General features: G+C 38.5%; 1 pseudogene; it reads right to left on the reverse strand.

The window, feature by feature from the left end:
* Window positions 1-1,039: 1,039 nt before the first annotated feature.
* The window catches only part of LOC102817475, a 76,008-nt pseudogene continuing 62,662 nt past the window's right edge, over window positions 1,040-14,385 (reverse strand).

Consider the following 14,385-nt stretch of genomic DNA (forward strand, 5'->3'; position numbering starts at 1 on the left):
TGTTTTGTAGCTCATCTGAAACCTTTCCACCATGGGTGACCCTGCTGGTTATTTAAAACACCGGTGGCATAGCCCTCAGAATCACAGCAACTCAGACCACCACAGCACGACAGACCGAGATGGAGTAATAGAAGATGATATTTTAAATGTAAGAGTTTACCACGATCTATAATGTCAGCCATTATTTAGACCAATCCAGAATATTCTTTACATTTTAGTCCTTACTTTTAAAGTATAATTTGTAAGTGTAAAAATACAAAATGAAGTGCTGGTAATTGATTAACTTTTGTCCCAAAAATATCTGTTTAATTCTTTACTTTACATTGATGAATGAGAGCTACTCTGGAGAAAAACAGATTTTCCTTCCAGATATGATGAGTTGAATTAAGAAAGTCATACAAGAATATAGTGCTTCCTAGTTCCATATTCTTAATTGTGTTTTATAAAAGAGGACAGATATAGAAATATCCCATGCAGGGGTGAATACCACTGAGGATCAACTGGCATGCCAAGAAAATCTGAAAAATATCAACAATCTAACAAGGAACCTAGTGGCCCAGTGAATACACACTCAGCTGCTAAATTTCGGGCATTAGAAATCACAAGTCATTCAGTGTGAGGTAGAAATGACATTCTACTTCCATAAAGATTACAGCCTTGGAAATCCCATAAAGTAGTTCCACTCTATGTTATATGGTCTCTTTGACTAGGAATACACTCGAAGGCACACAACACCAGAAACTGAAAGCTAAAAGGAAGAGGATTTTCTCCCAGAATTGATAGAAAGCATAGTTTCTCTGATACCCTGAATTTGTAGATGTTCCAGCCTTCTAAAACTATGAGAAATTAAGAAACTTGATTACTTAATTAATTAATTACTTTCTGTGTTTTAAAGTCACCTTACTTATAGTTTGGTTATGACAGCACTTGAATTGAAGTGACATGTTATAAAAACTCTACTACAAATTCTATTTTATTGTAATTTTCATTTTATTTTCTTGCAGGTTAGTTTTACTTCAGCCTTTAAGGGTTCAATTCTTTACATGGGCTTTGGTCGCAGTCTTGGGGCATAACCTGTAGGTCTAAATCGGGTGGGTGTGTTCGGTCCTTCCGAGCTTCACGAGAATGGTTCCTAACCACTTTGCTGTGAATTGCACAGCTCACACAATAATGTAGTTTCACATAAGGATAGGGAAGCACGTATGCATCGAAGATATTTCCAATACCCGCTTCGGAAATATCCCTGATGGCTGTGGCTATGTTTCGAATTACGAACATCTTAATGGTCTCTTTTTGGGCATGCAGCAGACGCAATTCGAGCAGCGAATGGGCTGCACGGTGGCCATAGCCCTTTTCGGCAAGACCATTATTTCTCCTTTTCTTTGCGATCTTGGAAATGAGGACCTGAGAGAGAGACTACAAATTATCTTTTAGCATCAAATTTTCATATATGACATTATAGCGTATACATTAAGAAGACTGTAGCATTGCCTAACTTCTACTTGAAAGACATTTTATAATTGAAATGCTACATACAACAGTGAACTTCATTAAGTGCTTACTGTATATCAGGCACTAGTATATATTCTGAGGATACCACAAGAGTCTTATCCCCATTTCCTTTTGCCAGCCTGGCCCGAACAGATTGGAAATCATTCAGTAGAGGTTCTACCTACCACTGCCCAGTCTGAAACTAGGCTCCCTCTTGAAAGATTCTATGCCAGTCACTTCTTGCCTTTATAGCCCTCCCCCCCCCCAATATTGGGTAGCCACTGTCTAAGTTGCCCACCCCTGTCAACCCTTTGTACTGAGGGGGTGGGAGTGACTCTCTCTCTGTAAAGATTTGTTTCCTTTTTTTGAGCTACAACATCCATAAGTATAGGTAAAGTTCATCATCAAATTGTAGTGGGTTCCGCTTTTTTGTTGTTGTTGTTGTTCCCTCTTTCTTCTTTTAGTGGTGTTCTGATCATCCAGCCAACGAAGCCAGGTGAAGCGGGTACTATCTCCGAGTATGGGTGTTCTTGTGCATCTCCCCTCACTTCATGTCAGCTGAACGCTTCACTCTACGCTCTAGTCCTCTGTGGCCATGTCAATGCCTCTGGGCCCAGGAGTCTCTGGGTCTTGCCGTAATTGCTAGCTATCCAGGTCTCCACCCAGGTTCACAGAAGACTATTGGATGTGGTCGGACTTAGATCCTAACATCATTGCTGTTTTTATCCCCTTTTTCCCATATTGGTGACCAACCATGGTCACCAGCCAGATCATATGCCTGCTCTTGTATTACATTTGAGTCCTAGTCTTGGTAGGGAGCTTGCTCTGAGGGGACCCGACCACATGCCTCGATGGCTCCCAGGTAAACAGCTTACATGTTCTTGTAATAATCGATCATACTGTCATTATTGTTTCTGATTTTTCCTTCCAGTCTTTCTTTCATGAAGTATCTTCTGTTCTTCTAGCAGCTCCAGTCTGGTCTACTTATCCTTTCCAGTGAAATTTCCCACCTCAGACAATTCTGGATGGGATTCTGGTTTCCAACTATGCTCTTATGCAATGCAAAACTTCACAGGAGGTCTCTTTCACTATGCAATTTCTAGCCCACTTTAAGGTATTCCAATCAGTTGTAGGCTGAGCACGGATTTACAAGCTTTCTAGTGTGATGTTTCTGGCTATTCCGTCCTCCCCACCCCCAAGTGTCTATTTCTTACCCTCTTTCCCTTCCCTCCTCTCATCCTATACATCCCATTGATCAGCAATTATATATATATATATAGTTTTGTTTGGATTTTCCCCTCTTTTGGGTAGGTTCTTTTTCTTAGTCTTTTACAGTAATGGTCCTATGCAGTATTTCTCCTTTTTGTGACTGACTAATTTCACTCAGCATAGTGTCCTCAAGGTTCATCCATGTTATGCGGTGGCTTGCAGCTTCCTTGTCCACTTGGTTTTTTCATTCCCCTCCCCCTTCTTGTGTATTGCTCCCCTCCCTAGCACCCAATTTATTCTGTGTCTATTCCCTAACCTGTGCTCCACCTACTTCCCCTCCCCTCACCCTACCCCTCACATCCCAGCAACCAGCAAAGAACACCCCCCCTCCTTTAGTATGGATTATTTTTCTTAATCTTTTACAGTAGTGGTCCTATGCAGTATTTCTCAATTTGTGACTGACTAATTTCACTCAACATAATGTCCTCAAGGTTCATCCATGTTATGCGGTGGCTTGTAGCTTCCTTATTGTTCTTCAAGGTACTATAGTATTCCATTGTGTGTATGTACCACAGTTTGTTTATCCATTCTTCAATTGATGGGTACTTAGGCTGTCTCCATCTTTTTGCTATTGTAAATATGAACATTGGTGTGCCTATATCTACTTGTGTTATGACTCTTATTTCTTGCGAGTAAATACTAAGTAGCGGAATTGCTGGATCATAAGTTAATTCTATTTCCAGCCTTCTGAGGAAGCGCCATACGGCTTTCCAGAGTGGTTTGATCATTTTGCATTCCCACCAACAATGTAGGAGTGTCCCAGTCTCTCTGCATCCTCACAAGCACTTATTGTCCTCTACTTTTTGATCTTTGCTGTTATTGCACGTTGTCGAAATTCAGTTGGCTGTATGTATGTGGATAGGTTAATTTCTGGATTCTCAGTTGTGTTCCATTGATCAATGTATCTTTCATTGTACTACTACCAGGCTGTTTTGACCAGTGTAACCATGTAGTAAATTTTGAAATCGGGAAGTGAGAGGCCTACAACCTTTTTCTTCTTCTAAAGCAGCGCTTTGCTTATCCTGGGTCTCTTTCCTTTCCATGTAAAGTTTGTAATTGTCTTTTCCATCTCTTTGAAGAATGTTGTTGGAATCTGGATTGGGATTGAATTATATGTGTAAATTGATTTAAGCAGTATTGACATTTTCATGATGTTTAGTCTTCCTACCCAAGAACATGGTATGTTCTTCCACTTTTGTATGTCTTTTTTGGATTCTTGTAGTAGCTTTTTGTAATTTTCTTTGTATAGGTCCTTTGTTTATCTGGTTACATTTATTCCTAAATATTTCATCCTTTGGGTGGCAATTGTAAATTGTATTGCTTGCATAATGTCCTTTTCAGGGCTGTCGTTGTTACTATAGAGGAATCCAACTGATTTTTGTATGTTGATCTTATACCCTGCCACTTTGCTGAATCTTCCAATCATGTCTAGTAGTTTTGTTTTTTGTTGTTGTTTTTTTTTTACTGAGTCTTCAGGGTTTTCTATGTATAGGATCATATCGTCTGCAAATAAAGAGAGTTTTATTTCCTTTTTGCCAATCTGGATGCATTTAATTTCTCTATTTTGCCATATAGCTCTGGCTAAGACATCCAAAACAATATTGAATAGGAGTGGTGACAAAGGGCATCTGTGTCTCGTTCCCATTCACAGAGGGAAGGCTTTCTGTTTCTCTCCATTGAGAGTGATGTAGGCTGTTGGTTTTTTTTTATATGTTCTTGATTATGTTGAGGAATTTCCCTTCAATTCCTACTTTAGTAAGTATTTTTATCAGGAATGGATGTTGGATTTTTTCAAATGCCTTTTCTGCATCAATCGATATGATCAAGTGATTCTTTTCCTTTTTTTAATTTATGTGGTGGATTATATTGATTGTTTTTCTAATGTTGAACCATCCTTGCATCCCTTTTATGAAATTGACTTGGTCATGATGTATTATTTTTTTGATGTCTTGCTGGATTCTGTTGGCTAGGATTTTGTTGAGAATGTTTACGCCTATGTTCATGAGGGATATTGGTCTATAATTTTCTTTCTTAGTGATGTCCTTCCCTGGTTTTGGTAGTTTGGTAGAACTCACTCGTGAAGCCATCTGAGACTGGACTTTTTTTGGTTGGGAGATATTGATGACCTGATCAGTTTCTTCTATTGTTATGGGTCTGTTCAAGTTTTCTACTTCACACTGTGTAAGTTTAGCTAGGTCGTGTTTTTCTAAAAATGTATCCATCTCTTCTAAGTTTTCGAATTTGTCTGAGTGCAACTCTTCATAGTATTCTATTATTATCCTTTTGATTTCGTTTGGTTCCATTGTGACATTGTCCGTGTGGTTTCTCATGTGAGTTATTTGTGTCTTCTCCCTCTTTTCTTTTAGTTTTGCCAATGGTTTGTCAATTTTATTAATCTTTTCAAAGAACTATCTTCTTGTCTTGTTGATTCTTTATATAGCTTTTCTGTTTTCCATCTCATTTATTTCTGCTCTTATCTTTATTATTTCTTTTCTTTTGTTGATTGTAGGTTCCCAATATTGGTCAGTTTCTAATTGTTGGACATGCTGTGTTAATGTGTTAATTTTGGTTCTGTCCTCTTTTTGGATGTGTGCACTTATCACAATAAATTGTTCTTTCAGCAATGTTTTTGCCGTGTCCCAAATATTTTGGTTTGTTGTGTTTTCATTCTCATTTGGTTCTAGGAATTTTGTGAATTCATGTTTAATTTCTTCTTTAACTCAGTTGCTTTTCAGCCGGGTGTAATTCAGTTCCCATTTATTTGATTTTATTTCCTTTGTCTTCTTATTGTTGATTTCCAGTTTTATATAGCATTGTGGTCTGAAAAGATACTTTGTAGTATTTTGATGTTTATAAATTTATGGAGGCTTGCTTTGTGACCTAACACATGGTCAATTCTGGAGAATGTTCTATGTGCACTAGAGCAGAATATATATTGTGCTGCTGTTGTTGTTGTTAAGTGCCATTGAGTCGGATTCCACCCATAGTGACCCTGTACAGGGTTTCCAAGGCTGTAAATCTTTAAGGGAGCAGAAGCCTCATCTTTCTCCTGCAGAGTGGCTGGTAGTTTTGAACTGCTGACCTTAAGGTTCGCAGCCCAGTTCATAACTACTAAGCTACCAGAGCTCCTTTTATGGTGCTGTTGTTGGATTTAATGCTCAAGGAGCTCTGGTTGCGTAATGGTTATGAATCGGGCTATGAACCTTAAGGTCAGCAGTTTGGAACTACCAGCTGTTCCACGGGAGAAAGATAAGGCGTTCTGCTCCTATAAAGATTTACAGCCTCGTAAAACCTGTACAGGGTCGCTATGAGTCGAAAGCGACTCCACAGCACATAACAACAACAACAACACATCTATGAGGCCAAGTTGGCTGATTGTGTTGTTTAAGTCCTTTGTAACTTTGTCGAGTTTCTTTCTTGTTTTTCTGTCCCTTTTTGAAAGTGGCGTATTAAAATCTCCCACTATAATTGTAGATATGTCTATTTCTTTCTTCAATTCTAGTAAAAGTTGCTTCATAAATCTTGTTGTTCTTTCATTGGGAGCGTAGATATTTGTTATGGTCCTTTGATCATGAAATAGTGTCCTTTGGTCATGAGATAGTGTCTTTTATCTCTTATGCTGGTTTTTGTCTTAAAGTTTACTTATCGGAGATTAGTAATGCAACTCCTGCTTGTTTATTTTTGCAGTTAGCTTGGTATATTTTTTCCATCCTTTAACTTTCAGTCTGTTTTTGTCTTTGTGTGTAAGGTGCGTCTCTTGTGTTCTTATGCATTCTGCCATTCTGTATCTCTTCACTGGTGTATTTAATCCATTGACATTCAATGCAATTATCGATTGTTGTTGTTGTTGTTAAGTGCCATCGAGTCGGGTCCGACCCATAGCGACCCTGTACAGGGTTTCCGAGGGTGTAAATCTTTACGGGAGTAGAAAGCCTCATCTTTCTCCCGCGGAGCGACTGGTAGTTTCGAACCGCTGACCTTAAGGTTCACAGCCCGATTCGTAACCACTACGCAATTATCGATAGGTATGAATTAATTGCTGCCATTATATTACTTTTTTCGTAGTGTTGTTTGCCTTCTTTTGCCAAGATTGTGTTTTTTGTGCTATTTCTCGTCACTTTCTCTTAGTTTTCATGTTTGCTTGTTCTGCTTGGAAGTTCATTTTCATGATAATTTATGAAGTATGAACATTCTTTGGGGTTACCTTATAGTCTATTAACGTTTCTTTCCATTTAAGACAATCTAGTGTATCCTGTAATCTACCTGACCTCCTGACCACCTGGATCTCTTTTCCTACATTTTTCCCTTCTTTGACATTACTATGTTGATCTTCAGTTGACCTCCCAGCTCCTTTGCATTCATTGTTGTAATTTGTTCTGTTCTGAACTCTGTTATCCGTCGTCTGAGTTTTGCGTGGTGTTGCCACACCTGTGGTTCTCTGGTTGTTGTCTGCTCTTGTTGATTTTCAGTCCAAAGAACTCCCTTTAGGATGTTTTGTTGTGCTTGATTGGCTTTGACAAAATATCTTAGCTTCTGTTTATCTTGGAATGTTTTGATTGCACCATCGCATTTGATTAACAGTTTGTTGGCTAGACGATTCTTGTTTGGCAGGCTTTTTTCCTTTTAGTTTGCATATGTCTCCCTATTGTCTTCTTGGCTGCATGGTCTCTGTTGAATACTCAGAGCTTAATCTGATTTGCTTGCCTTTGTAAGTAAAATTTCTCTTTTCCCTGGGTGCTTTTAGGATTATCTCCATGTCTTTGATTTTTAAGAATTGATTATTTTATGTCTTAGTGATTTTTTGGGGGGGTCTATCTTTCCTGGAGTACATTTGGCTTCTTGAACGTTTATCTTCTCATCTTTCAAGATGTTAGGGAAATTTTCTTCCAGAAGCTCTTCCACTATCTCCTCTGTAGACTTCTCTGATTCTTCCTGTTCCAAAATGTAAATAATCCTTGAGTTATTTTAGACTCTCTTCAGATTTTTTTATCCTTTTTTTCCTACTTCCTCTTCTATCTTAGCAGTACTGTGAGGTTTGTCTTCCAGCTTGCTGATTCTGGCTTCCATCTCTTCAATTCTGCTCCTTTCCCCTTTCAGTGTATTGTCCATTTCTGATATTTATTATTAATTATATGGACCTCTTTTTGTTGGTTTTGAATTGTTTCCAATGCTATATCAATCTTGTTTGATTGCTCTTGTAGTACTTTCCTGACTTCTTCGTTATTTTCCTCCACCCCTTTTCAGAGCATTTGAATTTGTTTCCATATCATTCTTCTGAATTCCTTCTCAGGCAAATCCAAAACTTGCTCTTCCTCTTCTAGAAAGCCTTTGTCTGTCTCCAACTCATTTGTCTCAACTTCTCTTTTCTAGTGTTGGACATGTTTTGACATCTTTTTTTTTTTTTTTTCTGTTCATCATTTCCAGTGCTATGTGGATTTTTAATGGTTAAATGGATGTTTGTTGCTGTGTTATTAAGCGTACTAGATGACTCCTGGTGGATATGATCAGGAGATAGGCTTTCCTTTTCGCATGTGATGCTTAGAAGCTGTTATTGGCTCTTATGTCAATGGTGGAATGTTATAGGGTATGCTTGTAGCTTGGCTATATGGCCACGATTGCTGACTGTTCTTGGGTAATGTAGGGAGAAAAAGCTCACACCTCCAGGAAAAGTGTGTGATCAAAAGGCTCAAAAGCAGAAGCAATATAAAAGCAGAGACAAAAACTACCACTTTGAAACAAAAATAAAATGGTGGCCGACTGTCCAGTGGCCTTGCTATATAGGCAGTAAGTGTGCACCGTCGAAGCCTCCGATAGTAGTTGTGGGTGCCCACTCACTCAGGCCCTTCATCTAGTCACCACTGTATAAGTGCACAGATAAATACTGAGAAGTTAATAAGAGAAAGATTGTGTACTGTTTTTGTCTCTGAAGGTCAGTTTGGTATCTGCATGTGCACAGTGTAATTCTTGAAATAATTGCATCTTTTTATTTTGGGGTTTTACAGATTGTTTATATGGTTTGGCTGTTAGGGCAAACCTGCTTTTTTTCTTGCTGGATATGCTGGGGTAAAGGTTCCCACACAAGTTAACTTTAGGGCTGGGACCCACAGGCAGAAGTCAAAAACAGCAGCCAAAGAATTTGCCCTTGGACTGATGGGGGTCTTTTTCTCTGTGCCTTTTGGAAAGCTGTAGTCTCAATGCTGGACTATTTTTGGGGGTGCTCACCCACCCGCTTGAAGGCATTCAGGCTGGGCAAAGAAGGTGCAGCAGAGAAGAGGAGGAAACCATGTGTAGTAACCCCCCAAACCTCCTTTTGTAAATGTCACTATGTTGCATTTAACACCAATTCCCTGTGCCGATATGGCTGTAGCCCCGCCCTCTGACTTCTGCCCAGATGGGATGGCCACAGAGGGGTTCCATGTCTTGACCGATTTCTAAATCATAATATTTTCCTTTATACTATGATTTTTTTCACAGTTGCGGGAAACTGTCACCCTGACTCTTATGCTAGATTCAGAGCCCTGGTGCTATTCTGCGAGAGCCTCATCTCTGGGTTTTCAGCCCCTCTCACATGGCACATGGAACATAGGACATGGAACCTGTCCTACCTGACACTGCTCAGCATGTGCCAAGCCAAAAGCCCTTCATCTTCTTTTGATGCTTTCTACATTATTCAATATTTTGCCCAGAGAATCTTTCAACATTGCACAATCTAAGATTGAATTTTTTCTTCAGTTTTTTTTTTTTTTTTTTTTTTTTGAGAAATGTTACTGTGTCCTTCACTTTTGGTTTTCTAACTCCAGGCCTTTGCCCCTCTCATTATAGTACTTTGTCTTCTAGGGCTTCGCTTTGGAATTTTCTATTCAGTTTATTTACATCATCTTTTCTTCCAATCACTTTAGTATTCTATTTTCAAAAGCAAATTTACAAGTCTATTCTGACATCCATTATGGCCTTTTCTGTCTTTTATTTTCTTTTTAAACGACTTTAAACTTTTCGTACTTGATGTACTTGATGTCATCCCACAACTCTTCTGGTCTTTGATCATTAGTACCTAATCCAATATGTTTTTATATGGTCTCAAAATTCAAGTTGGACAGGTTCAAGATAATATTTTGGCCTTCATGGACTTGTTTTTTCTTCAACTTCAGGCTGAACTTGCATATGAGCAATTAATAGTCTGTTCCACAGTTGACCCAGGCATAATTTTGTTGATGTTATAGAATGTCTCCAGCATCTTTTCCCACAGATGTAGGTTATTTGACTCCCGAGTATTCCATCTGGTGAGATCTATGTGTATAGTTGCTTGTTAAAATAGGGTTTTTGCAATGGGAAAGTCATTTATTATGTTGTTGTTAAGTGCAGTCAAGTTGGTTCAGACTCATAGAAAATCTATATAGGGTCACCAAGGAGCAACTATACAGGGTCACTATGAGTCGGAACTGACTCCACGGCACATAACAACAACACCAACAGGAGCAACTGAAGGGTTTGCAACACTGACTCTGGGATTAGCTGCCCAGTGCTTACCTTACAATGTCACATCAAGTCTCCAAGTAATCACTGATCTTGCAAATCTCCACCAACTTGTCTGTCAACAAGGTCATAGTTTCCAACTAATGATCCTTCTTTGTTTCTAACTTATGCATTCCAATCATCACTGATTGTCAATGCATCTTAATTGCATACTTGAATAATTTCAGGCTGAAGAAGTTGGTAGGTTTCTTCAGTTTCACTCTCATTGGTTTTAAAGGTGGGTGCATAAATTTGAATATTAATGGTATTTATTGGTCTTTGTTATAGGCAAATGGATATTGTCTTATCACAAACAGCATTGTACTTCAAGATACATTTTTTTAAATGGTTTATTGTGAATTACATGATAGTTTACATGAGAGAACTTTAGTTTTACATTCATTCTATCATATATTGTTTCATTGCCATGTTCCAATGCCCTCCATGTATCATCAACCGACCAAAGGGTATACCCTACAAACCCGCCCCCTACACTCCCACCCCCACCCCCAAGTCTTCAGCACACAGTACCTCTCTTTCTCTGGATCCAAAGTCCCCAGCCACTTCATCACTCCACGTCATCGTCTCTGCCTCTACCTTGGGCATCGTTGCTTCTCTGGATAGGGTCCTGCTTTTGGCTTTTCTCCGTTGATGGTCCTAGAGACCTCCGTTCTAGTTGGGGGTCTTCTTCTTTTCCTCTGAACCTCCACCTTACCAAACATGATATCCTTCTCCAGCGACTAGACCCTCCTGACAATATGTCCAAAGTATGAGAGATGAAGTTTGGTCATCTTGGCCTCCAAGGAGCACTCTGGCTGCATTTCTTCCAAAATTGATCTATTGGTTCTTTTGGCAACCCATGGCACTTTCAATATTCTCCTCCAACACCAATAACTTTCCATTATCTACACAGTCTAAAACCTCTGCAGAGTCAATAAAACATAGTTTTAGTATTCCCTTTCAGCCAATTTCATCTGACATCAGCAATTATATCTCTCATTCCATATCCTTATCTGAATCCGGCTTGAACCCGTGACAGTTCCCTGTCAATCTACTGCTGCAGTTATTTTTTAATTATCTTTAGCAAAAATGTTTCCTGCATGAGATTTTAATTTTTTTTTTTTTTTTTTTGAGGATTTCCATATTCTGTTGGGTCACCTACCTTTGATATGAGCACAAATATGGATCTCTTCCAATCATTTGGCCAGGGAGCTGTCTTTCAAATTTCTTTGCATAGATGAATGAGTGCCTCCTGTGCTTCATCAGTTTGTTGAAAGATTTCAATTTGTATTCCATCAATTCCTGGAACTTTGTTTTTGTTAATGCCTTAGGTGAACATTGAACTTCTCTCTTCAGTACCATTGACTCTTGATCATGTGTTATCTCTTGACATGGCTGGACATCTACTATTTCATTTCCATACAGTGACTCTGTATATTCCTCCCATCTTCTTTTGATGCTGTCTGCCTCATTTAAAGATTTACTGAAAGAATCTTTCAGTACTACAATTAGAGGCTTGAATTTTCTTCAGCTATTACACTTTAATAACGCTGAGTATATTCTTTCCTTTTAGGTTTCTAGCTCCAGTTTTTGCACATTTTATTATAATATTTTATTTTGTCTTTTTGTGCTGTTCTTTGACATTTTCTTTTAGCTCTTTTACCTCCTCATTTCTTGCATTTCATTTAGCATTTCTACACTGGAGAGAAAGTTTCACAGTCTCTTCTGACATTCATATTAACTTTTCTTTCATCCTTGTATTCTTAATGACATTTTGCTGTCTCCCTGTATATATATATATATATATATATATGTCATCCTTGTTTTATTTCAGTCAATAGTATCTAATGCATCAAATCTGTCATGAGATGATGTCAAATTTAGGTAGAATATGTTCAAGATCATATTCTGCCTCTCATGGACTTGTCTTAATTTTCTTCTCTTTCAGCCTGAATTTGCATGAGTCATTGCTGTTGTGTTCCACAATCTGCCTCTGGCCTTCTATTGACTTATAATATGGAACTTTTCTTATGTCTCTTTCCACAGATGCAGTCAATTTGATTTCTGTGTATACCATTTTGTGAATTCCATGTGTATAATCATGTTGTTTGAAAAAGGCATTTGCAAAGAAGAAGTCATTGGTCTTGCAAAACTCTTATCACGTGAACTCAAGCATCATTTCCATCACCAAGACCATATTTTCCAACTACTGGTCTTTCTTGTTTGTTTCCAACCTTGGCATTACAATAACAACAATTAACAGTACATCTTGATTCCATGTTTGATCAATTGCAGACTGAAAAATTTGGTAGAATTCTTCAATTTCATCATTGCTGGCTCAGTGGTTGGTGCATAAATTTAAATTATAATGATTTTAGCGAGTCTTTTGTAGGCATATGGATATTATCCTAACACAGACAGCATTAATCCTGTATATGTCTTGAAATTTTTTTTTTTTTTTTTTATGACAATTGTGATGCCTTTCCTCTTCAATTCATCATTCTTGGAATAGTAAACCATGTGATTATCAGTTTCAAAATAGACAATATCAGTTCATTTCAGGTCACTAATGATACCAATGTTTATGTGCTCCATTTTATTTTTTGCAACTTCCAATTTTCCTAGATTCGTACTTCATAAATTCCACATTACAATTCTCAGTGGATGTTTGCAGCTGTTTCTCCTCATTTTGAGTTGTGCCCCATCAGCAAATGATAGTCCAGGAGGTTTTACTCAATTTATTGTATTATGGTCAACACTATTTCAGGAAGTATATCTTCCCCAGTCGTATTTTGAGTGCCTTCTAAACTGAGAAGGCTATCATGTTTTGTAAGTTAGAGGGTCAGAGAAAAAGGAAGACACCCAGCAAGATGGATTGGCCAAGTGGCAGCATCAATGGGCTCAAGCATGGCAACAATAGTGAGGTTGGCCCAGGATCAGGCAGTGTTTTGTTCTGTTGTGCATAGGGTCGCTATGAGTCAGTACTGACTCAATGGCACCTAACAACCACAACTAACCTGAGTGCCTCATCTCAGACACTATATCTGAGTATTCTGGTGCTATTCATCATATTTCAACGTTCAGCATTCTGGTGGTATCTGATAGTGTTTTACTGTTATTCCAAAGGTTTGTAGTAACTAAACATTTGGACTTAATATGCCTTTTTTCCAAGTCTGTCTTTGTCTGGAAGCTTACCTGAAATCTGTCAACTGGTATTCAAAATACCACTGGCATACCTTCCAGCTGCACAGCAACAAACAAGCCACCACAGTGTGACAGAAAAGTAGTGGACCAGTGAAATAGTTTCCAGCATTGCAGCAACACACAAGTCTGCACAGTATGACAAAATATCACACAAATGGTAGCAACCACTTGTTGTTGTTGTTAAGTGTCAGTGAGTCTGTTTCAACTCACAGTGACACTGTATAGGGTTTCCAAGGAGTGGCTGTTAGGTGTGAATAGCCAACCTTGTGGTTCATAGTCCAGTGCTTATCATACAGCACCACACCAGGAGTTCATAGTAGGATGTCTGAGGAGTGGCTGATGAACTTGGACCACTGACCTTGTGGTTCAAACTCCCATTGAAGTCCAGTGCATTAACTGGCAGAACCACACCAGTACTCCAAAGTAGAGAGACTGAAGACTGGAAAGAGCAACTTATTGTTGTGAAGTGCTGTTGAGCCAGTCCTGACTCATGCAACCTTGTATACGGTTTCCGAGGAATAGCTAGTGGGTTTGAAATGCCAACCATGAGGTTCAAACTATCCTTGAGGTTGAATGCTTATCCTTGATATAGAAGCTAGAACTAGTGAGCTAGAAGTTAAAACTCTCAACAGCACTAAGACAGAAAAACAAATACAAAAAAGGATTAAAAAATCCAAAGAAGGCCTAAGATTCATGTTGGATAACATGAAGAGGAATAACATAAGAATTATTGGCATTCCAGAACAGGAACAATCACACAAGCCCAAAGAGGAGATAGTTGAAGAGCTTCTGGAAGAAAATTTCCCTAACATCATGAAAAATGAAAAGATAAGCATTCAAGAAACTCAACAAACCCCAGGATGGATAGACCCTAAAAGACAATCACAAAGACATATAATAATCAGGCTC

This window comes from Chrysochloris asiatica, unplaced genomic scaffold, assembly GCF_000296735.1.
Source record: "Chrysochloris asiatica unplaced genomic scaffold, ChrAsi1.0 scaffold00322, whole genome shotgun sequence".
In the NCBI taxonomy this organism is placed as follows: Eukaryota; Metazoa; Chordata; class Mammalia; order Afrosoricida; family Chrysochloridae; genus Chrysochloris; species Chrysochloris asiatica.